Genomic DNA, 23725 nt, shown 5'->3' with positions numbered 1-23725 from the left:
GGAGCTCAAAGCTCAGCATCAGAACTCCTATAAGGGACAGAATATCTCCTCAAGCAGCTCCCTGACTCCTGTATATGCAGAGATATCTCATAAAGGAGAGCTCAGGCTGACATGTGGCAGCTATTCTTCTGGGACAAAGATAACAGAAGAAGAAATGGGCAGCAACACTTACTATTCTGCAGCTGCCACAGGTGATCTCCAGGCAAGCAGGGTCTAGAGGGTACCTCCAGCAGTCCTACTGCAGAGGTGCATGTTAGAAGGAAAACTAAGAAACAGAAAGAACTTCATCACCAACAAAAAGGACATCCAGAGACCCCATATGAAAGCCACCAACTACAAAGACCACAAGTAGATAAATCCACAAAGATGGGAAGAAACCAGTGCAAAAAGGATGAAAGCTCCCCAAACCAAAATGCCTCTCCTGCGCCAAGAGATCACAACTCCTCACCAGCAGGGAACAAGGCTGGATGGACAATGAGTCTGATGAATTAACAGAAACAAGCTTCAGAAGGTCAGTAATAACAAACTTCTCTGAGCTAAAAGAACATGTTCTAACCTAATGCAAAGAAACTAAAAACTTTGAATAAAGGTTTGATGGAATGCTAAAAAATTTAAAAAAAAAAAACAGCTTAGAGAGGAATATAAATGAACTGATGGAGCTGAAAAATACAAAACAAGAACTTCGTGAAGCATACACAAGTCTCAATAGCCAAACAGACCAAGCAGAAGAAAGGATATCAGAGACTGAAGATCAACCAATGAAATAAAAGGAGAAAGCCAGATTAGAGAAAAAAGAGTGAAAAGACATGAACAAAGCCTCCAAGAAATAAGGAATTATGTAAAAAGACCTCATCTATGTTTCATAAGTGTACCTGAATGTGATGGAGAGAATGAATCCAAGCTGGAAAACACTTTTCAGGATATTATTCAGGAGAACTTCCCCAAACTAGCAAGGCAGGCCAATATTCAAATCCAGGACATACAGAGAACCACCACAAAGATATTCCTCAAGAAGAGCAACCCCAAGACACATAATCGTCAGAATTACCAGGGTTAAAATGAAGGAGAAAATGCTAAGGGCAATCAGAGAGAAAGGATAGGTTACCCAAAAAGGGAAGGCCATCACACTCACAGCAGATCTCTCAGCAGAAACCCTACAAGCCAGAAGAGAGTAGGGACCAATATTCAACATCCTTAAAGAAAAGAACTTTCAACCTAGAATTGCATATCCAGTCAAACTAACCTTCAGAAGCAAAGGAGAAATAAAATCCTTTACAAACAAGCAATTGCTAAGAGATTTCATCACTACCAGGCCTGCCTTAAAAGAGCTTCTGAAAGAAGCATTAAACATAGAAAGGAACAACCAGTACCACCCACTCCAAAAACATACCAAATGGTAAAAAGCATCAACACAATGAAGGAACTGTGTCAACTAAGGGGCAAAACAACCAGCTAGCATCAAAATGGAAGGATCAAATCCACATATGACAATATTAACCTTAAATGTAAATGGGCTAAATGCCCCAATCAAAAGACAAAGGCTAGCAAATTGGATAAAAAGTCTAAGCACAGTGTACTGTATCCAGGAAACTCATCTCACAAGCAAGGACACACATAGGCTCAAAATAAAAGGATGGAGGAAGATTTGCCAAGGAAATGGAGAGAAAAAAAGAGAACAAACAAACAAACAAAAAAAAAAAAAAAAAAAAAAAAAAAAAAAAAAAAAAAAACAACCAGGAGTTGCAATCCTAGTCTCTGATAAAAATAGGCTTTAATCCAACAAAGATCAAAAGAGACAAAGCAGGGTATTACATAATGGTAAGACGATCAATGCAACGAGAAGAGTTAATGATCCTAAATATATACACTCCCAATACAGGAGCACCCAGATACATAAAGCAAGTTCTTAATGACTTACGAAGAGACTTAGAATCTCACACAATAATAGTGGGGGACTTTAACACTCCACTGTCAATATTAGACAAGTCAACGAGACAGAAAATTGACAAGGATATCCAGGAAGGACTTGAGCTCAGACTTGGAACAAACAAATTAGACATTTACAGAACTCTCCACCCCAAATGCACAGAATATACATTCTTCTCAGCACCACATCACAAGTATTCTCAACTTGACCACATAATTGGAAGTAAATCACTCCTCAGCAAATGCAAAAGAATGGAAATCATAATAAACAGTCTCTGAGACCAGAGGGCAATCAAATTAGAACTCAGAATTCAGAAACTAACTCAAAACCACACAACTTCATGGAAACTGAACAACTGGCTCTTGAATGTTGACTGGATAAACAATGAAATGAAGGCAGAAATAAATATGTTCTTTGAAACCAATGATAGTGAAGGCACAAGGTACCAGAATCTCTGGGACACATTTAAAGCAGTGTCTAGAGGAAAATTTATAGCAATAAATGTCCACATGAGAAGAAAGGAAAGATCTGAAATTGACACCCTATCATCAAAATTGAAAGAGCTAGAGGAGCAAGAACTGAAAAACTGAAAAGCTAGCAGAAAACAAAAATAACTAAGATCAGAGCAGAACTGAAGAAGATAGAAACACAAAAAACCCTTCACAAAAATCAATAAATCCAGGAGCTGCTTTTTGGAAAAGACCAACAAAACAGACAGCTAGCCAGACTAATAAAAAATAAAAGAGAATAATCAAATAGATGCAATAAAAAATGATAAAGGGGATATTACCATTATTCTACAGAAATACAAACCACCAACAGAGATTACTACAAACAACTCTATGCACATAAACCAGTAAGCTTGGAAGAAATGGATAAATTCCCAGATACTTGCATCCTCCCAAGCCTAAATCAGGAAGAAGTCAAAACCCTGAATAGACCAATAACAAGGGCTGAAGTTGAGGCAGCAATAAATAGCCCACCAACCAAAAAAAACCCCAGGTCCAGATGGTTTCACAGATGAAATCTACCAGACATAGGAAGAGGAGCTGGTACCACTCCTTCTGAAACTATTCCAAACAATCCCCCAAAAAAAGGAAATCCTTCCCAGATCATTTTATGAGACCAACATTTTCTCGATACCAAAACCTGGCAGAGACTCAAAAAGAAAAGAAAACTTCAGGCCAATACCCATATGAACACAGATGCAAAAATCTTTAATAAAATATTGGCAAATCAATTGCAATAGCGCATCAAAAATCTTATCCATCATAATCAAGTAGGCTTCATCCTGGGGATGCAAGACTGGTTCAACATACACAAGTCTATAAACTTAATTCACCACATAAACAGAAGCAAAGACAAAAACCACGTGATGCAGAGAAGGCTTTCAACAAAATTCAACAGCACTTTATGCTAAAAACTCTCAATAAACTAGGTATCGATGGAACATATCTCAAATTAATAAAAGCTATTTACCACAAACTCACAGCCAATGTCATAATGAATAGGCAAAAATTGGAACCATTCCTTTGAAATCTGACACTAAACAAGGATGCCCTCTCTCACCACTCCTATTCAATATAATATTAGAAGTTCTAGCAAGAGCAATCAGGCAAGAAAAAGAAATAAAGGGTATTCCATTAGGAAAGGAGAAAATCAAATTGTCTCTATTTGCAGACAACCTGACTGTATATTTAGAATACCACACTGTCACAGCCCCAAATCTCCTGAAACTGATAAGCAACTTCAGCAAAGTTTCAGGATACAAAATCAGTGTGCATAAATCACAAGCATTTCCATAATCCAATAGCAGAATTAAAGAAAGCCAAATGAAGAATGAACTGCCATTCACAATTGCTACCAAGAGAATAAAATACCTAGTAATACAACTAACAAAGGATGTAAAGGACCTCTTCAAGGAGAACTACAAACCACTGCTCAAGGAAATAAGAGCGGACACAAACAGATCGAGAAACATTCCATGTTCATGGTTAGGAAGAATCAATATTGTGAAAATGGCCATACTGCCTAAAGTAATTAATAGATTCAATGCTATCTCCATAAAGCTACCTATGACCTTCTTCAGAGAACTGGAAAAAAACACCTTAAACCTCATATGTAACCAAGAGAGAGCCCATGTAGCTAAGTCGATTCTGAGCAAAAATAACAAAGCTGGGGGCATCACACTACCTGACTTCAAACTATACTACAAGGCTACAGTAATCGAAACAGCATGGTACTGGTACCAAAACAGAGATATAGACCAATGGAACAGAACAGAGCCCTCAAAGGCAATACCACACATCTACAACCATCTGATGTTTGACAAACCTGACAAAAGCAAGAAATGGGGAAAGGATTCCCTGTTTAATAAATGATGTTGGGAAAACTGGTTAGCCATGTGCAGAAAGCAGAAACTGGACCCCTTCCTGATACCTGACACCAAAATTAACTCCAGATGGATTAAACACTTAAACATAAGACCTAACACCATAAAAACCCTAGAAGAAAACCTAGGCAAAACCATACAGGACATAGTCATAGGCAAGGACTTCATGACTAAATCACCAAAAGCAACGGCAACAAAAGCCAAAATAGACAAATGGGATCTAATTAAACTCCAGAGCTTCTGCACAGCCAAAGAAACAGTCATTAGAGTCAATGGGCAACCAACAGAATGGGAACGAATGCTTGCAATCTACCCATCTAACAAAGGACTTATATCCAGAATCTATAAATAACTAGATTTACAAGAAACAAACAAACCAACCCACTCAAAAGTGGGCAAATAATATGAACAGACACTTTACAAAAGAAAACATACATGAGGCCAAAAAACATGAAAAAATGCTCATCATCACTGGTCATTAAAGAAATGCAAATCAAAACTACTTTGAGATACCATCTCACGCCAGTTAGAATGGCGATCATTAAAAAATCTGGAGACAACAGATGCTGGAGAGTATATGGAGAAATAGGAACACTTTTAGACTGTTGGTGGGAGTGTAAATTAGTTCAACCACTGGGGAAGACAGTGTGGCAATTCCGCAAGGACCTAGAAATAGAAATTCCATTTGACCCAGCAATCCCATTACTGGATATAACCAAAGGATTATAAATTGTTCTACTCTAAGGACACATGCACAAAAACGTTCATTGCAGCACTGTTTACAATAGCAAAGACCTGGGACCAACCCAAATGCCCATCAATGATAGACTGGACAGGGAAAATGTGGCACATATACACCATGGAATATCATGCAGCCATCAAAAAAGATGAGTTCGTGTCCTTGGTAGGGACATGGATGAACCTGGAAACCACCATTCTCAGCAAACTGACACAAGAGCAGAAAATCAAACACTGTATGTTCTCACTCATAGGTGGGTGCTGAACAATGAGAACGCATGGACACAGGGAAGGGAGCATCACACAATGGGTTTGTCAGGGTGAAATAGGGGAGGGACAGCAGGTGGTGGGGAGTTTGGGAGAGATAACATGGGGAGAAATGCCAGATACAGGTGATGGTGATGAAGGTAGCAAATCACACTGCCATGTGTGTACCTATGCAACAATCTTGCATGTTCTTCACGTGTACCCCCAAACCTAAAATGCAATTTTAAAAAAAAGATCATACACGCTGCCTCAAATGAGAAGAAAGAGAAAAAAATTTAGACCCTAAAAAAAAAAAAATCTGGAGACAACAGATACTGGAGAGGATGTGGAGAAATAGGAACACTTCAACGTCGTTGGTGGAAGTGTAAAGTAGTTCAACCACTGTGGAAGACAGTGTGGCGACTCCTCAAGGACCTAGAAATAGAAATTCCATTTGACCCAGCAATCCCATTACTGGGTATATGTCCAAAGGATTTCAGAGTTCTACTATAAAGACATATGCACACGTATATTCATTGCATCACTGTTTACAATAGCAAGGATTTTCAATCAACCCAAATGCCCATCTACAATAGACTGGATGGGGAAAATGTGGCACATATACACCATGGAATACTATGCAGCCATAAAAGACGATGAGTTCATGTCATTTGTAGGGACATGGATGAACCTGGAAACCATCATTCTCGGCAAACTGACACAAGAACAGAAAATCAAACATCACATGTTCTCTCACAGGTGGGTGTTCAACAATGAGAGCACATGGACACAGGGAGGGGAGCATCACACATTGAGGTCTGTTGCCGGTGACTAGGGGAAGAACAGTTGAGGGTAGGGAGTTGTGGAGGGATAACATGGGGAGTAATGCCACATATAGGTGATGGGGATGGAGGCAGCACTCTACATTGCCATGTATGTACCGATGCAACAATCCTGCATGTTCTTCATATGTACACCAGAACCTGAAGTGTAATAAAACATGTAAATACACAAAATGAAAAAACCTGTTTGGGGCTAGACATGGTGGCTCACACCTGTAATCCCAGCTCTTTGGGAGGCCAAGGTGTGCAGATTAAGAGATCAGAAGATGAAAACCATCCTGACCAACATAGCGAAACCCCGTCTCTACTAAAATACAAAGATTAGCTGGCATGGTGGCCCGCAGCTACTTGGGAGGCTGAGGCAGGAGAATTGCTTCAACCCGGGAGGCAGAGGTTGCAGTGAGCCAACATTGCACCACTGTGCTTCAGCCTGGTGGCTGCTGACACAGCAAGACTCTGACTGAAAAAAAAAAAAAAAAAAAAAAGAATAAAGAAAAAAGAAAGAAAAGAAAAGAAAAAAAGAAAGGAAACAATTTATGGCCAGACTGAATGGTTCTGTGTCGCAGTTAATTTTTAATTTCAGGTTCTTGATATTAGAACCTGCTATGTATAACAGGTTAGATTAGAACACATATAACTCTACTAAGTAGTTGCTGAAAACTAAATGATTTAACAGATACTACCCGTCCAGATAATCTGTGATGTGCCATTGGTGAAAGATATTTTGGAGGTGAAAAGGCAATTATTTTGTTAACCAAGAATTATACAAAGTCGTATTTTGGTCTGTATTTCAAAATTTTTAGGAGGCAAAGAGCTTAATATATGTTATATTTTTATTATATAAAGAATTGTTAGTACAATTGTAATTATATTTGAATATGCATATTCACAGTCACTTAAAAATAGAAAAATAGTAAGCAATAACCAAGGCTGCATGTCAAATAGTAAATAAATGATAAATTCATATATGTGGATTCATTTTTTAGAATTTTGTTTTAAATGTGATACATGTTTTAAGAGCTTTAATATTAAACACATGGTTATTCAAGTTAAAATTTTAAAAATTTGGTACTTTAAATATTTATTTTTATACATGTTTTTTTAATCAGAAGATGTATCTGCTTAAGATAAGAATCCTATATTATTCTGAGTTTTGCTATGGCAAAATAGCAAATTCAGTTCATTTATACGATGTATGAGCATTTTTAAGGTAAATTATACTGCCGTAAATAATACATGCTTTCAAGATTAAGCAAATATGGTTGATCAGAAAGCACATAATATTATAGCAGAAAGAATCCTCTCATTTAAAAGCTGAGAAATCAGAACCTGAGGAGGGAATTTTCCATTTCCCGCCTTCATATCATTCTCTCTTTTGACATTTATTTATTTATTTATTTATTTATTTATTTATTTATTTATTTATTTTGAGACGGAGTTTCGCTCTTGTTACCCAGGCTGGAGTGCAATGGTGCGATCTCGGCTCACCGCAACCTCCGCCTCCTGGGTTCAGGCAATTCTCCTGCCTCAGCCTCCTGAGTAGCTGGGACTACAGGCACGCGCCACCATGCACAGCTAATTTTTTTGTATTTTTAGTAGAGACGGGGTTTCACTACTTTGACCAAGATGGTCTCGATCTCTTGACCTCGTGATCCACCCACCTCGGCGTCCCAAAGTGCTAGGATTACAGGCGTGAGCCACCGCGCCCGGCCGTAACATGTATTTATTTTAATCTCTTTCCATAAGACAGATATTGCATATATATAGATTAAAAGTATTTACTGAAAATCATCTTTGTCTAGCCCAAGATGCTAAAAAATATAATAATAATAAATAAATAGACTTAGTTGCCCCATAGAGTTTCCTAGGAAATAAAGAACATAATTTTAAGTACAGTCCTTATTTGTTGTCACTCAGGATTAGTTCTACAGCTCCTCACAGTGGATACCAAAATCTTCAGATGTGCAAATTCCTTACATAAATTAAGGCACAGTATTTGGACATGTCCTATGCATATTCTTCCCATGTAGTTAAAACCATCTCTAGATGACTTATATACCTAATACAATGTAAATACTTGTAATTGGCTGGAAAATGGTTAGACAATACCATTTTATTTATATTTATATATGCTGTATTGCTAATTTTGCTGAATTTTTTTCCTGAAGATTTTTCAATTCATGGATGCTTTAACTGCCAATGCAGAACCCACAGATGTGAAGGCCTGACTGTATTTGTAATTAAATTATCTTAAGTGTTATAAAGGAAAAGAATGTACTATGACGTCTCATTGAAATCTGAAGTCTGAGTGAATAGAAGTTAAACAGGAAGAGAGGGAGAAAGGCAGAATGAAACCTCTAGGAAACACCTTAATTAGGAATAAGCATGATGTATTAACGAAACTGAAAGAGAATTATAATGGCTGAAAAACATAGACTAATGGGAAGAGTCATGTGAGATTATGCATAGCCTTTGTCTTTTCCTAAAAGCAATGAGAATTAAGGCAACAAGGAATTCAACATAGTGAAACTGTAAAATCAGATTTGCATTTTATTAAGCATAGGAAACAGACTTGAGTTAGGGAGTGGTAGTTGTAGAGGAGATGAGTTAGGGAACTTTTGAATGTTCTGGGGAAAAGGTGTTAGTTGACTGTAGACCTACTAGGAGGGATAGAAGAAACAAAAATGAAAAATCTTCTAATATTTGGAAGAGAAATCATGTCTCAGTGATTGATGATTGTGAATGAGCTAGGGGAAAATATCAAAAGAAGGATCCTATGATCTATAACAATACCACAAAATGCACAGGAGTTCTATCCACTGAGCATCAGAACCTGAAAGAATATGCTTAGTGGAGATAAATTATAAAATGATATTTTTGAAAAGTTAAATTTGAGGTGCATTTGTGACATTCCAGAAGAAATGTATTCTTTTTAAAATACAGTTTAAGATGCATGTCTACATAACAAATAAGAAATCTACATGGCAAATAAAAATCTGGAAATAATTGGTACAGAAGTATTCAAAACATATTAATAAATGAGATCACTTGGGAGGGAAATATCGATTAAGAGGGGAATGGAAATTCCCACACTGAATAGAGAAATAAGCAAGAATATGCAGAGATTCATCACAGCAGCAAGGCAAATGGGAAGAAAGCAGAAGTATACGGTGAAATGTAAGTGAAATTCAGTATGACAAAAAGGAAGAAATAATTTTGTCAATTTTTCCAAGACATAAAGTAATTTAATTTGGAAACTATCCATCGAATAAAGACATGTAAGTCTAGAAAAATGAAGTAAGAGTTTTCTTAGTTTTTCTTAAATAAAATAGGAAACAATTTTTTAAACAAAAAGCCAAAGTATTGGTATTAGATCCATCTAATACAGAAATAGAAATGAAGAAATGGACAAGTAGGGTATTCAATACCTTTTCTTTTTTAGAGAAAGGTGGTAAGTGGATAAACAAGTTGACAGAATATCTGTTTTGCAATGTTCTTAATTTTTAACTTGTACAAGGATTCAGAATGTGTAAGTGCCAATTCAAATAACCAAGTAAATGTTAAAAAAAAAAAAAAAAAAAAAAAGGAAAAAATAAAGTAATAGGTAATAGTATCAGGTCCCTGACAGGTAGGAGTGCTATCAAACATCTCCCTGAGATAGAGTTCCAATTATTCCTTTTCTTCTCTTGTCTGATCTCAAAATAACATATTTGCCTTAGAAGTTATTTGTATGACTTATTATTTATATTAGCAGTTATCAAACTGTTTCAGGATGCCTTTAAACTAAACAAGTATTGAATACTCCAACAAGCTTTTGCTTTTAGAGATTATATCTATCAACTTTTAACCATTAGTAGTAACTTTTATCATATTAGTAACTAAGACTAACAAACATTAAAATACAATGTATACTTTTATATTCAAACTTTTATATATTAATAACTAAGACTAAGAAGTGTTAAAATATAATGTATACTTTTATATTCTAATAAATATATATGTTAATATATTTTTATGAAGAACCAATGTATTTCCAAGCAATCATTTAGTGAGAACTGTGTATTTTTGCAAAACTCTGTCTTGACTAACATGACATAGCTGTTTGCTCATATCTGCTTCTGCATTCATATCAGATCATTATTATTATTTTTATTTGATAGTACACCAAATCTTACAAATCAAGGCGAATTTCAATGTGGACTTTGAAAGCAATGTCCACAAACTTTTATTCTCTGATGCCTTAAATACTGTATGTCTAACTACAATTTGTATGGGACTTTTAACTGATTCATGACTTTGTAACATCATTTGAGAATTACTGGGTCACTGTTATATCTAAAAAATCTCATGTGTTATCAATGCGACTGATCTTATAAAAAAAAATCTTTAAGTACTGGGAACCTATCAGGCTCATGGTCCTATATACAAGGTTTCCTAAGTCATATATATATATTTTTTTAACCTGAAAGCTTAAATGTTATCACTGGCAATAAATACTGTCAGTTTTATTCCTTTAGAGTGATAGATTCAATTTGTTCATTTTGAGAAAACATCCCCTAAATACTCAAACCTGAATTAAACTCTGTCAGACATTCTTTAAAGTTAAATTATGTTCTGTTTAAAAAAAAAAAAGAAAGAAAGAAAGAAAAAAAAAGGCTACTTTAGTTCTCAAAGAATGGCACAAGCACTGTTCTTAGAGATCATTACTTTACTCAGTATGGGACCAAAGTGCTTTATATATACATCTCATTTTGTTACACAGAATACTTACAAGAACCTAGGTTTAATAAAATTTGTTACTTGTATTTCTTCATAAGGACATGTTTAAGTAAGGACATTTTAAGTAAGGACATTTTTAATTTTTTTTCCTCCAAGAGCAGAGATCACCAGGTGCAGAGGCTCACACCTGTAATCTCAGCACTTTGGGAGGCCCAGGCAGTGGATCATGAGGTCAGGAGTTCAAGACCAGCCTGCCCAACATGATGAAGCCCGTCTCTACTAAAAATACAAAAATTAAGTGGGAGTAGTGCTGCACACCTGTAGTCCCAGCTTCCTGTTGAGGGGGTGAGGCAAGAAAATTGCTTGATCCCGGGAGGCAGATGTTGCAGTAAGCCAAGGTCTTACCACTGCACTCCATTCTGGGCAAATGAGTGAGACTGTCTCAAGAAAAAAAAAAAAAAAGAAAGAAAGAAAGAAAGAAAAAAGAGCAGAGCTGGCAGTAAAGAATATACTGACTACTAGGACCCTTTACTGTCAATACCTTGATTTCTGCTAAGGCACCAGCACTTTCACCCATCATGACTTTGTTTCATTGGTGCAAGTATCAGCAGAGTGAAAAAGGAAAATAGCATCTTGTTTTATGAAGAAAATAGTTGAAACCTTTCAATTGCTCCTGAAAACGTCCCACAACCTTAGGGATTCATGAATCATGGAGGGCACTGCTGGTTTAGAGCATTCATTCTGCAATTGACACCAGATGCTATTAAAATATTTCAGATGCCTTTTAGCCACTCTCCTGCACATTTTTTAAAAATTAAATTGATCTTTATGTGAATCTGTGTTGTTTTATAAGACTAGACCATTTCCCTCTTTTAAAATACTTCAGTTCTATTACTATTCTTAGTTTTGATATGCTTTCACTCAAAGTGTTCAAGAAACTGTCAACTGAACATATTTAAACTATTTTAGAAGCTTTCTGCATTCCAAAGTAAGCCTGCATGAATGCAAATTATTCAAAGCCCTGTGTGCTGCATAGGTACGACTTACGTAAGAAATATTTGCTTCGTTTAATTCCTTTCTGTCAACTTGCTTCTTTTCATATAGACAGTTCATTTCCATTTATCTCTGTGAGAGCTCAATTGTCTTTGATGACTCAAGATTTAAAAAAGTCAAAAGAGAGAAAATGTGTGTCATTCATTTGGGCAAATTATAAGAAATACAATGTATGAGATGAAGACCTGGTGAGACATTTTTCAAGAGCAAAGTTTAAAATAGAAAACTACTGATCTTGTACCGGGGAAACAGAGATCCTAATTGCTGTCTGTAGGTGGAGAGAAGCAGCTTTTTTTTCACAAAGATTAAGCGACTAAGGATATGATTCTTAGGGGAATCAAGAATGGGCGGTGGCTCCATTGCCTCTTTTGTTTTCAACTCACATCTGTCATTTTCCTTCCAGTAAGTATTGGAAATGAACATAAACTTGCCTGCATCACAACTAAATTACCCAAGTAAGGAAATCTGTCCTCATTTTAAGATGTTCTGTTCAAAGGAAAGTAGTCTCAGCAAATTTACCCTGAGAACTTCCTGGGATGCTTTGAAATGCTCTTTTGTATATATTTATACAAAATGTATATCTTTCATATACATTTATGTGGTGCCACCAATGTTGATTCAATGCCAAATCTGTCATAGACACTAAGGATATAAAACTGAATATAACTTGGTCCCTTTCTGTAATGTATTTACAAATTGGTGAAAAAATAGCATTTACATATTGCTAGATTACTCAAAAGTAACTCATGATAAATTCTCTAAAGGTTTAGAGGTAAAGATAAAAATGAGGAAGAAAATAAGTGAAGGTGACATTTTTAACTGAACTCTCAATAGGGTAAGATTTTAACAGGTGGTGAAAATTACAAATGCATTCCAGTTATAAATGAAATACGAGGCATAAAAGACACAGAAGAAAAATTGTAAGTAATAGTCAAAATGTGCTTGAAAGTTGGCAATAAACTCAATTAACTGAAGCCAATTCACAGGGACTTAATACAAAAGAAAAAAATGAATTAACATTAGAGAGCTATACTTCAATTTAGATTATTCCACTTATATTTATGGGAACTGGACACATCATTTTATCATTTTATGACTCAGTTTTTCATCTGTAGAATTAGAATGATGAGCCCTGCCTTTCCTACATTATTAGACTCTAACACATTCACAAATGTTCAAGAACTATGAAATAACATTGTTCGTGGGTTTTTAAATTTGTTTTAAATATTTTTTAATATTTGAGGTGGAGTCTCAATCTGTCACCCAGGCTGGAGTGCAGTGCTGCTATCTCAGCACACTGCAACTTCCGCCTTCTGGATTGAAGCGAGTCTCCTACTTCAGCCCCCTGAGTAGCTGGGACTACAGACATGAACCACCACACCCAGCTAATGTTTGTATTTTTAGTAGAGACCAGGTTTCATCATGCTGGTCAGGCTGCTCTCAAACTCATAATCTTAGGAGATCTGTCTACCTCGGCCTCCTGAAGTACTGGGATTACAGGTGTGAGTCACCAAACCTGGACAGCATGTGTTTTATCATACTTTTTACTTAAACAATTTTTATTTAAATATTTATTATAATACCTGCCTGAAATGTATACATCGAAATTTAGTATTTGTCAAAGGTAAAAATGCAAACTAGGAGGATAAAATAGAATATGCATTACATAGTTTAGAGCACCACTAATAAAATTTTCTGGAATGTTGGGAATATTCTAGATCTATCTTGATCAATATAGTGGCCACTTGCCACATTCGTCTATTCAGCGATGTGAAATATGGTTACTGCAACTGAAGAACTACATGTTTAATTTTTCTTAATTTTAATCAACATAAACAAGAGTTAAGCACCACACGTGGCTCTTGTATTAGTGCAAGTTTCAAAAATGGCATCCAAAAGATGAAAAAAAAAAAAAAAAAAACAGTGATGGAACATTTATTATTATTCATATTTCTACTGAGTCTAAGATTTCAAAGTAAAAATGCTAACCATGAATCTCCTAGAGGCAAATGAAGAAATTATTTTAAGCAGCCACTGACATGGAAGATTACCTTACAATTTTTTTTTAATTCACAGAGAAAAGCAATGATCAAGTCACTTTATTTTTTCATTAAAGAAACAAGTTTCTGTATGAAAAACACAGATTACATATAATTAACAAAACGCCAAAGACTGGAGAAATATTTCCAATATATTGGACAAATATAATGCTAATTGCTTAAAGTATAAAATGTTTTCATTCAGTAAGAAAAATTTATAACCTAATAATAATTAGATGTGGGACTAGAATAGGAAAAGAAATATAACTGGGAAGTAAACACTGGATCAGTGATCAGTATGATTACATTTCTTTTTAGACAGACGGAGATTTAACAATTTGAGGAGTGGATGCTGAAAATGTCTATGAACTAGACCACTCCATACATTGATAAAAGGCATTAAATTGATGTAGCCTTTTAAGCAAACAATTTTGCAAAATAAATTTCAAAATGTATTTTTAATTACAAGAAACTATACTTCTAAAAATTAATATGGAGAGATAGGAACATTTATGCATTGTTGGTGGGAGTGTAAATTAGTTCAACCATTGTGGAAGACAGTATGGAGAGTCTTCAAAAATGTAGAACTAGAAATACCATTGGAGCCAGCAATCTCATTACTGGGTATATACCCAAAGGATTAGAAATCATTCTATTATTAAGACACATGCACAAGTATGTTTACTGCAGCACTCTTCACAACAGCAAAGACTTGGAACCAACCAAAGTGCCCATCAATGATAGACTAAATCAAGAAAATGTAATGCAAATACACTATGGAATACTATGCAGCCATAAAAATGGATGAGTTCACGTCCTTGGCAGGGACACATATGATGCTGGAAACTATCCTTCTCAGCAAACTAATGCAAGAACAGAAAACCAAACACCTCATGTTCTCACTCCTAAGTCAGAGTTGAACAATAAGAACACATGGACACAGGAAGGGGAACATCCCACACCAGGGCCTGTTGGCATGAGGGGCTGGGAGGGTGGGATAGCATTAGGAGAAATACCTAATATAGATAATGGGCTGATGGGAGCAGCAAACCACCATGGCATGTGTATACCTATGTAACAAACCTGCATGTTTGCACATGTATACCAGAATGTAAGAAACAGACACAAATATGAATGAGATATTCATTTAAGACTGCTCATAGGAAGCCAGCTTTGGCCCTGTGGCTGCTACTGTCACCATGGAGAAATTGCTGGAGCCGGCCGTCTAGGAATCAATCTTAGCTCAGCCTTTACGCTCACCTGGTCAGAATCCTTGGATGAGCCTATGGGACCTTTCCTCCTAGCCCCATGGTTTGAAACCAGTGGCTTTGGGACTGTAAGAGGATGGACAAAGATTCTCAGGGGTGGCTAGATTCATCCCTGATGGCATCAGGCACTGCCAGTCACTCAGAGGATGAGGAGTCACTGGCAGGGCAGAACTGGGCCTTCTCCCAGGCCATGGGCACCATCTCTAAATGGAGAAGCTCCTCCAGGTTCAACAAGAGGAAGACGTTCAATGATGAGCAGGTGGAGAGCAGCCTGGCAAAGGGGGCCAGTGGAGTGGAACCAGGGCACTGTTTAGGGAGTGAACCCTCCTCCAGTGAGAAGAGGGTATCCAAAGCTCCCAGCACTTCTGTGCCACCCAGTCCAGCCCCAGGCCCTGGACTCACCAAGTGTGTGAACAAGAGTAAACAGCCACTTCAGATGACCAAGGATCTGGGCCACTGGAAGCCTGCAGAGGATCTCCTGCTCATCAATGCTGTGCTGCAGACCAATGACCTGACATCCGTCCACCCGGGCGTTGTAGTTTCAGCTACCACTTCACCCTTGGGGAAGTCCAGGAGTGCTAGTATGCTCTGCTCTATGATCCTGTCATTCCAAGTTGGCCTGTCAGGCCATGAGGCAGCTGCACGCAGATGATATTGCAGCCATCCAGAGCAAAGCCCTTTTTAGCAAGGCTAAGGAGCAGCTGCTGAGCGAAGTGGGATCGACCAGCCAGCCTATCTTGGAGACCTTCCAGGACCTGCTACACAGACATCCTGATGGCTTCTACCTGGCCCGAACTGCCAAGGCCCTGCAGGCCCACTGGCAGCTCATGAAGCATTATTACCTGCTGGAGGGCCAGAAAGTACAGTCACTGCCCAAAGGGGACCGAGTGCTGAACTTCTCTGATGCAGAGGACCTGACTGATGACAATAAGCTCAAGGACATGTGAGATGAGGTCCTGGAACATGAACTGATGGTGGATGACCAGTGGCAGAAGTGAGAGATTCGGCAGCTGGAACACAAACTGTGTAACTGGCAAGTGCCAGTGGACAGCATCACAGGCAAGAGCTCTCAGGACTCTGACAACCAGACACTGGCAGTGCTGCAGGGCCACATGGTATGGCACCTGATGCACTCACGCGAGATCACCCTGGGCAGAGCCACCAACAATAACCAGATTGATGTGGACCTGTCTCTGGAGGGTCCTGCCTGGAAGATCTCCCAGAAACAAGGTGTCATCAAGCTGAAGAACAAGGGTGATTTCTTCATTGCCAATGAGGGTTGACGGCCCATCTACATCAATGGACAGCCAGTGCTGTGTGGCTCCAAATGGCACCTCAGCAACAACTCTGTGGTCAAGATCGTCAGCCAGCCTTTCATCTTCCTCATCAACCAGGACCTCACTGCCCTCATCCGGGCCGAGGCTGCCAAGATCACACCACAGTGAGGAGTGGCAGCAGGACCCCTGGGCCCTCTCTGGCCTGTTTCCCCTGTCACTCCAGCCCCCTTGAGCTGAAAACTCAGCCTCCCGGAAAATCCTGCCCAGAGTGGTCAGGGTGAGGCTCAGCTGCAGACCATTGACGTGAGCCTTTGAGGGAGAATAGGGCTGGCCTTTTTGAAGCCAGCAGAGGCTGAGACACTCTGGCTTCCCTAGAGCCAGAGCCCCTCTCCCTCTTCCTCTCTCTAAAAACAACCGCTACCCCCACTGCCACCTTCACTCCTATATCTCCAGCTGATTAGCTTCATACTCTTCCTTTGTTTTTCTTTGATAAATAAAAAGCACCAGGTTCAAAAAAAAATAAAAATAAAAAAAGACTGCTTATAATAGTAAAACTGAAAATGATGAAAATATTCTTAAGTTCAAATTGTTAAATAGTTTGTTCATACTAGAGACGGGCCAAATGTGCATTTGTTCAGACACTGAATTGCCAGAGTTAAAATTACTATTCACCCAAAGCTGAAGTCGAGGCCAAATAACAGCAGCTTTCTGAGATTTAAAAAACAAACTTTTATCAGAAATTATTACCCTAACTAGTTAATTTCACACTTCAGTTAACATTTTCTTTTAAGTTTTACAGAGTACAGGCATAATTATTTCATTCTGCTGCTAATGACTCTACGTAATATAATTTTGCTCGTTTTCAAATGAGATCGGTAAAGGAGGAAAGTTTTGAATCGTTATTCTTCTCTAAGACTTTCTTCTCATCTTTATCCTTATAATCTTTTTGTTCTGATCAATAATAATTTATATGATATATTGTACATGGTTTTCAAAATCTTACCCCTCACTGAATCTGAAAGGAGAAAGTTGACATTATACTCTTAATTTGTCATCCCAATGGTAAAGAATCCTCAAACACATTTTATTAAGAGACTCATGGCCTATGAAAAAATTAAATTTAGTTTTCACAAGTTTATTTTGTTTAATGTGATAAATGACAGAATATTAAATAACTCTTGAATGACATGATCTAAGCTTTATTACTGCAGTCTATATTATCACTTAACATTCATAAACTTTGACTCAAAAAAGAAATTCTGTTCCTAAGTTTTCTGCCTAATTCCATCTCTTCTTCTTTCTGTTTTCTTGTTTGCTTAACTAGTAGTTAATATATCTTTCAGTTTTCTTACCTACTTGAAATTTAATCATTTTTGTACCTAAAACTATCACCTTCTACAATCATCATTAATTATTTTATCATTTGGCAGTAATAACATCTTGTAGCAATAAATATTTAACTGACAGAATTCCAAACCTAAAGCACGTAGGAATATTTAACTCCTAATTTCACCTAGCAAGTTTAGAAAAATTGAAAGTGAACATTTGTATATGAGCAGTAAGTCTGAATGTTATGAGACATTCCTGTTTAAGCATGATGTTAATCATTGTTCATTGATCATTGATAAGACAGAAGTTCAAGAATGTCAAAAATGACATTGAAGTAGGTGTTTAAATATTGGCTTTCCAAAAGCCAAGCATGATTCAAGGCTTAATAAAAGATTTTTGTTAAACAAAAAATTGAAGCTCAATCTTGGTGCCTGATAGACAGATACATACCGAAACAGATGTTGGGTAAATACTTGATAGCAAGCTGGTTAGATACATAATACTGAAGGACTGTGATTACCCTCCACGTTGTTCTCACTGGGAACTGCACTCCAGAGCTGTTCCTATTCAGCCAACTTGGATCCAAATCCCCCCGATTTTTTAGTTTAGGCTTTATTACAGTAAACTTTTGCAGTGAATAACACAGGTGTATTGTCTCTGCCTTTAGTCAATAGCAACTAGGGCATATCCAGGTGCCTTAGACCACCTAGAATACTCTTTGCCTCTTGGATCACTGAACTGTAAATTTAAATCTATTGTACTACAATTCCTCACCAGAAATAAAAATACTCATTCTTTCCTCAGCAAAAATACAAATATTCATCCTTTTCTCAGCAGCTATTTAAAAAATGTATTTTCTTAATTTTTTTTAACTAAATATGGAAAGAGGGGAGGAAGCAAAGGAGGTAGGGAGGGAAAAAAGGAGGAAGCATGGGAATGAGACATGAGTTGGAAATCCTGGGATGTCATAGTACTGGCTGTATTACTTAGTTCATCTTGTTTTTGTGACCAGGAATATCTTTCAGGATGTCATCCATTGTGTAACAGTAACTGTTATGCAATCTCTTCCTTTCCTTTTCTGTATTAGATACAGAACACGCAATACTTTGTTAGATATAAAATGCTTCCTTTATTTATTTATTTATTTATTTATTTATTTATTTATTGTAGACAGGGTTTCTTTCTGTTACTCATGCTGGAGTGCAGTGGTGCAATTATAGCTCACACAGCCTCGAACTCCTGTACTCAAGAGATTATTTTGCCTCAGTCTCCTGAGTAGCTAATTCTAGAGTCACATGCCACCACAATGGCCAATTATTTTTTTATTTTTATTTTGGTAGAAAAGGGGTGTCACTCTGTTGCCCACTCCAATGCCCAGCCTCAAGTGATCCTCTCGCCTTACTTAGCCTCCCAATGTACTCGGATTCTAGGTGTGAGCCACTGCACCTACCCTGTTATTTCTTAAGCAACACTTGGCAGCAGTGAGTATAAACGTAGTAGGTAAACAACAGGAGAAGGACAGATGGGCTTTCTTACCTTCCTAGGCCATTTGTCATAGAGGGGCAGAGCAGAAAGAGCCGTGAGGAATTTTGGAGTGGAGAGAAAATGTGGTACACATTTGGTTCAACACAAATTGAAGTATAACTGGTGACATGGCTCCAGCTGAGAAACACACACCCTTCCTTCTTCACTGGATTCCCACTGGCAAAAGCTGGCAACGCTCACAGAATTAAGAAAGAAATAAAACACGCAGTTTCTTCCCCAAACATGGCTATATTTTGTTTTATTTTGCTAAAGAATGCACTGTAATCCATAAAGATTACAGTTTTCTCCTCTAAAAAAACTGTCTGGAAAAAATAATCAGTGCTACTCATTAAGTGCTTTAGATATCAGGGGTCACTGTTCGTTGTTCTCTTTTTAAGCATCTGTCCAGCTACTATAATCGAAAAGTTGTCTTCCACCTCAATTCTTTTGAGAACCCCCATTATAAAATATGAAAATAAAATTTAGATTGTGGTAAATTGAAAGAGATGTTGGCTTAGAAAGTACCATGGGAGTCCAAGTATCAGCCACTTTGCTTCTGCAAAAGAGATTCCTCCCAGCTTTCTGGTAGCCCTTCCATCCCTTTTTTTTTTTTTTTTTTTTTTTTTTTTTTTTTAACTCTAAGGTTATTTTTCTGCACCCAGCCTCTACCTTCCCTTTTTCTAACAACTGAGAACACCTCTCATATGTCACTGTTTCATTTTCTACTGTCAGACTCTACGTACTTAAACATATGAAATCACTTGTTTCATCAAATCACAATTATACTTCTTCCCCATCTCCAAATCTTTTTCTCCTCCTGAACCGTGTAGGGTTAATCATGTCCAAGTCTTACCTTCCAAAATATTTTCAAATACTTTAACAATTCATTTCTTATTATCTGCGTTCCCCTTTCAGTATCCAGTCTAGCTTAGTAAGTGTAAGGATAGACAGAGGGAAAGCGTAGCAAAGACATGTGGAACTCCTACATCATCTCCTTCCATCCATACAACATGCCACAAATGTCTTCTCCTCTGGGTCCATTGGTAAGAATTCTCGCTTCCTACTCGAACCGCCTTTGCAAAATTTTAACTGAAGAAATTATGGCAGTGAAAGAAATCACACCTAACCGACTCCATCTTGCTTCTAACCTTTAAGCTGTCCTTGTTCATTCCTGGGCATAAGCCGATATAACTTTGAGAAGAAATTCAATTTTTAGTTTGACTCTGAAGCAAAATTGATATAACCCTTTCCCAGAAAGTTTGCCTTCTTACCTTACCAGTCTGCCTTTGCAGGACTAACTAATTAGCTACAAAATTAGAAACTACAATTTAATGGCTGGGCATCCTTTGGCTCTGAAAATCTGAACATCCCGAAATTGCTCCTGGGGATAACATCACTGTTGTTAAACCTAACATCAGTGCTTGAGATACTGTGCAGACCCTGCACTCCATTAATCAGCTACACTGCCCATACCCACAATCTGGCTCAACCCCACTTCTGCCATCTCACCCAGGAACAGAAGACAGCAAGAAAAACTCACTTCAACCCTCTGTAATTCCATCTCCAACCTGGCCAGTTAGCACTCCTTAGTTCCCAAACCCCTACCCACCAAATTATCTTTAAAAATTCTGATCACCCCTCAATCCAATGCTCGGGGAGACTGTTTGATCAAGAATAAAACTCCTGTCTCCCACACCGTTGGCTCTGTGTGAATTACTCTGTTTCCATTGCAGTTTCCCTGTCTTGATAAAACAGCTCTGTATAGGCAGTGAACAAGGTGAACTCATTTGGTGGTTATACCACAAAACTTGTCCTCATTTGTAATTTTTGAATACCACCAGCTTCTATTCGATTTCTGTGTCTCTCTGTGAGTGTGGGTGTGAGAGAGAAAGAGACAGACACTCAGAGAGAGAGAGAGCGGGGGGAGGGGAAGGGGGGCGCTGGGAAGGTGAGAAAGAAAAGACAGAGAAAGAAGAAAACAGAGAAAGATAAAGACCAGAGGGTGGAGAGAAAAAGAGAGAGAGAGAAAGAGAGAAAGAATCAGAGACAGAAAGAGACACGAAGAGAAAGACAGAGACAAACAGAAGGAGGGAGAGAGGGACAACGAAAAGCAGGAGGAGGAGGAGAAGGTAAGAAAAAACATGCCAGCAAGTGAATCTCACCAATCACACAACTCTGTCACTATGGCCAGTAGTTGAAACAAAGTGGTAAGAACATAAAATTCAAGGAGAATACCTTTCTGTTTGGCCCAGTCACCTTCAGTTTTAGCCAAAACTCTAATGTTATTGCATATAGCTGCAAGGAGAGAGGTCGCTGAGCAATCAGTTTTATGATAGGATTTGCACACCCCCTATAGGCAGAGGGGGATTATGACATTATCAACAAGAAATAAAGTAGAAAGATTTAGTAGTGATACCATGTATCTTTTCTAACTACAACCTTAATTATCTCTTAGTAGCCGAAATTTATTTTCTTTTAGGATGGGCAGATACAGGAAAAGCCAGAAGCACATAAACAAAATTTTCTTCCTTTCCTATCTATAAAACATCCTAACTCCGTCTGGAAACAAGTGGGCTCTATGCTGACAGAGGTCATGTGTATCTCTTCAATAATAACTTTTCTTGCCCTAGCAAATGACCTACAAGAAAGAAAACTGGATTGCTTTACTGCAACACTTCAAATCTCCAGTTCAATTATGTTGAGCTTCAACACTGACAAGCTTATTTTTGGTTTGCCTCTAATATTCTATTATGAATATTAACAATTCTAATATTCATAACTCTATTATGAATATTAACTCTAACAGATGTTACTAAAATAATTTTGTTCTTCGAGAATTCACAATTATTTCCATCATTCAGAAGGTATTAGATGCTGGTGAATGAGGAGTGCTACAGTTGAGAATTTGGATATTTTAAAGAATTTTATTATTGATGAAATGCAGTTTTTGCCTTTTAAAAGGTACTACCTACTTATTTGTTGTACTATATTCCAGTAACAGACATGTTCCAGGACTACTAATACACACACACATACACACACACACACACACACACACACACACACACACACCCCTATAAACATACATATATATGTATCTTAATAGCATATACATATGTATCTTATATGTTGGTATATAGCTTATATATATGAATAAGAGGCTTTTCTAATACGTATGTGTGTGCACATACAGATATACAGACACACACATATTAGAAAAGCCTCTTATATTCATATTAGAAAAATGAATATAAGAAAATATCTATATTCTATTTTCTAATACAGAAAATATCTAACATTGTCTATATTATTTCTATATCTAACATTTTCTATATTAGAAAAAATACAGAGGCTTTTCTAATACGTAAGTGTATGTGTGTATATAGATATACACACATACGTATTAGAAAAGCCTCTTTTTCTTTCAATGTTTGTCTTATTATTTATCTAAGAATGTGGGACTATGTCACAGGGCTATTCTCTCTGACCTTTGGAATCCTTCCTGAGATACTAACCAAACTAACAGTAAAATGCCAGCAGACAGAGGTGAACTCGGCACTTGTGTGTCCTTTCTTTCCGCAGTCAAGTACAGTTCTTTCTCAAATTGCAGAAGCCTCTCAAGCATATAATTTGTGGCTTCCAATGAGTTTGAACTTCATGCTTGAAGTGACACACAAGTAAGTGATTTAATTCATGCACCTGTATCTGGATTTTTTCCAGACTTAATGAAATGGGTAACTACTTCAGAATTTCCCTAATAAGTATTGAAGCAAGACATCAGAAAGGCCCCGTTTGGCATATTTGGGCAGGAAAAGCAACAAAGTGCTTAAGGTTGAGCTGTCACAGGCATCTGGGTGCAGCCCTTGAGACAAAAACTGAGCATTTCTTATTCCCAGGACCAGGCCCTTTGACTTCAATGATGCACAATTTTCTCATTACAAAAACTGTTGTACCCAAAGGAATTCCTGTCAGCTTTCTAATTATTTTCTCAGTTTGAAATAAGACTGTGTCTTTAACAAGAAAGGATTTATCCTGTGACTGTTTGCAGCATCAACTCAATAGTACAGAGAATGCACACACAGGGGAAACACCCACCACAAGGACTCACCAAAGAAGAAGCGCATTTGTGACAATAAATGTAAATTATTCCTACCCAGTGATTATCGCAATTTGAGTATTTGTGCAGCAGCCAATTACCATAGTCATCAGCTAGAGAAATTTAAAAAGTAAAAGCAAAACAAAACATTGCTTTAGGGCTCTGTTTTCCATGATACTATTTGCATAGTTACTATTGATGAGATCACATAATCCCTAATCCAGATACTTTGTATTTTGGATCCACAGTCACTGCATCCATGTAACCCAGTTTCC

The 23725-nt window shown here is 37.4% G+C and overlaps 1 long non-coding RNA gene and 1 pseudogene across 1 annotated transcript in view; one reads left to right on the top strand and one right to left on the bottom strand.

The window, feature by feature from the left end:
- The window catches only part of LOC141580954 (uncharacterized), a 386340-nt gene that overhangs the window by 194097 nt on the left and 168518 nt on the right, over positions 1-23725 (bottom strand). The window lies entirely within an intron of this gene.
- Positions 15249-16669, top strand: LOC101038372 (microspherule protein 1 pseudogene; annotated as a pseudogene).

The sequence above is a fragment of the Saimiri boliviensis genome, chromosome 13 (genome assembly GCF_048565385.1).
Source record: "Saimiri boliviensis isolate mSaiBol1 chromosome 13, mSaiBol1.pri, whole genome shotgun sequence".
Lineage (NCBI taxonomy): Eukaryota > Metazoa > Chordata > Mammalia > Primates > Cebidae > Saimiri > Saimiri boliviensis.
This window is presented reverse-complemented; position numbering and strand designations above follow the sequence as displayed.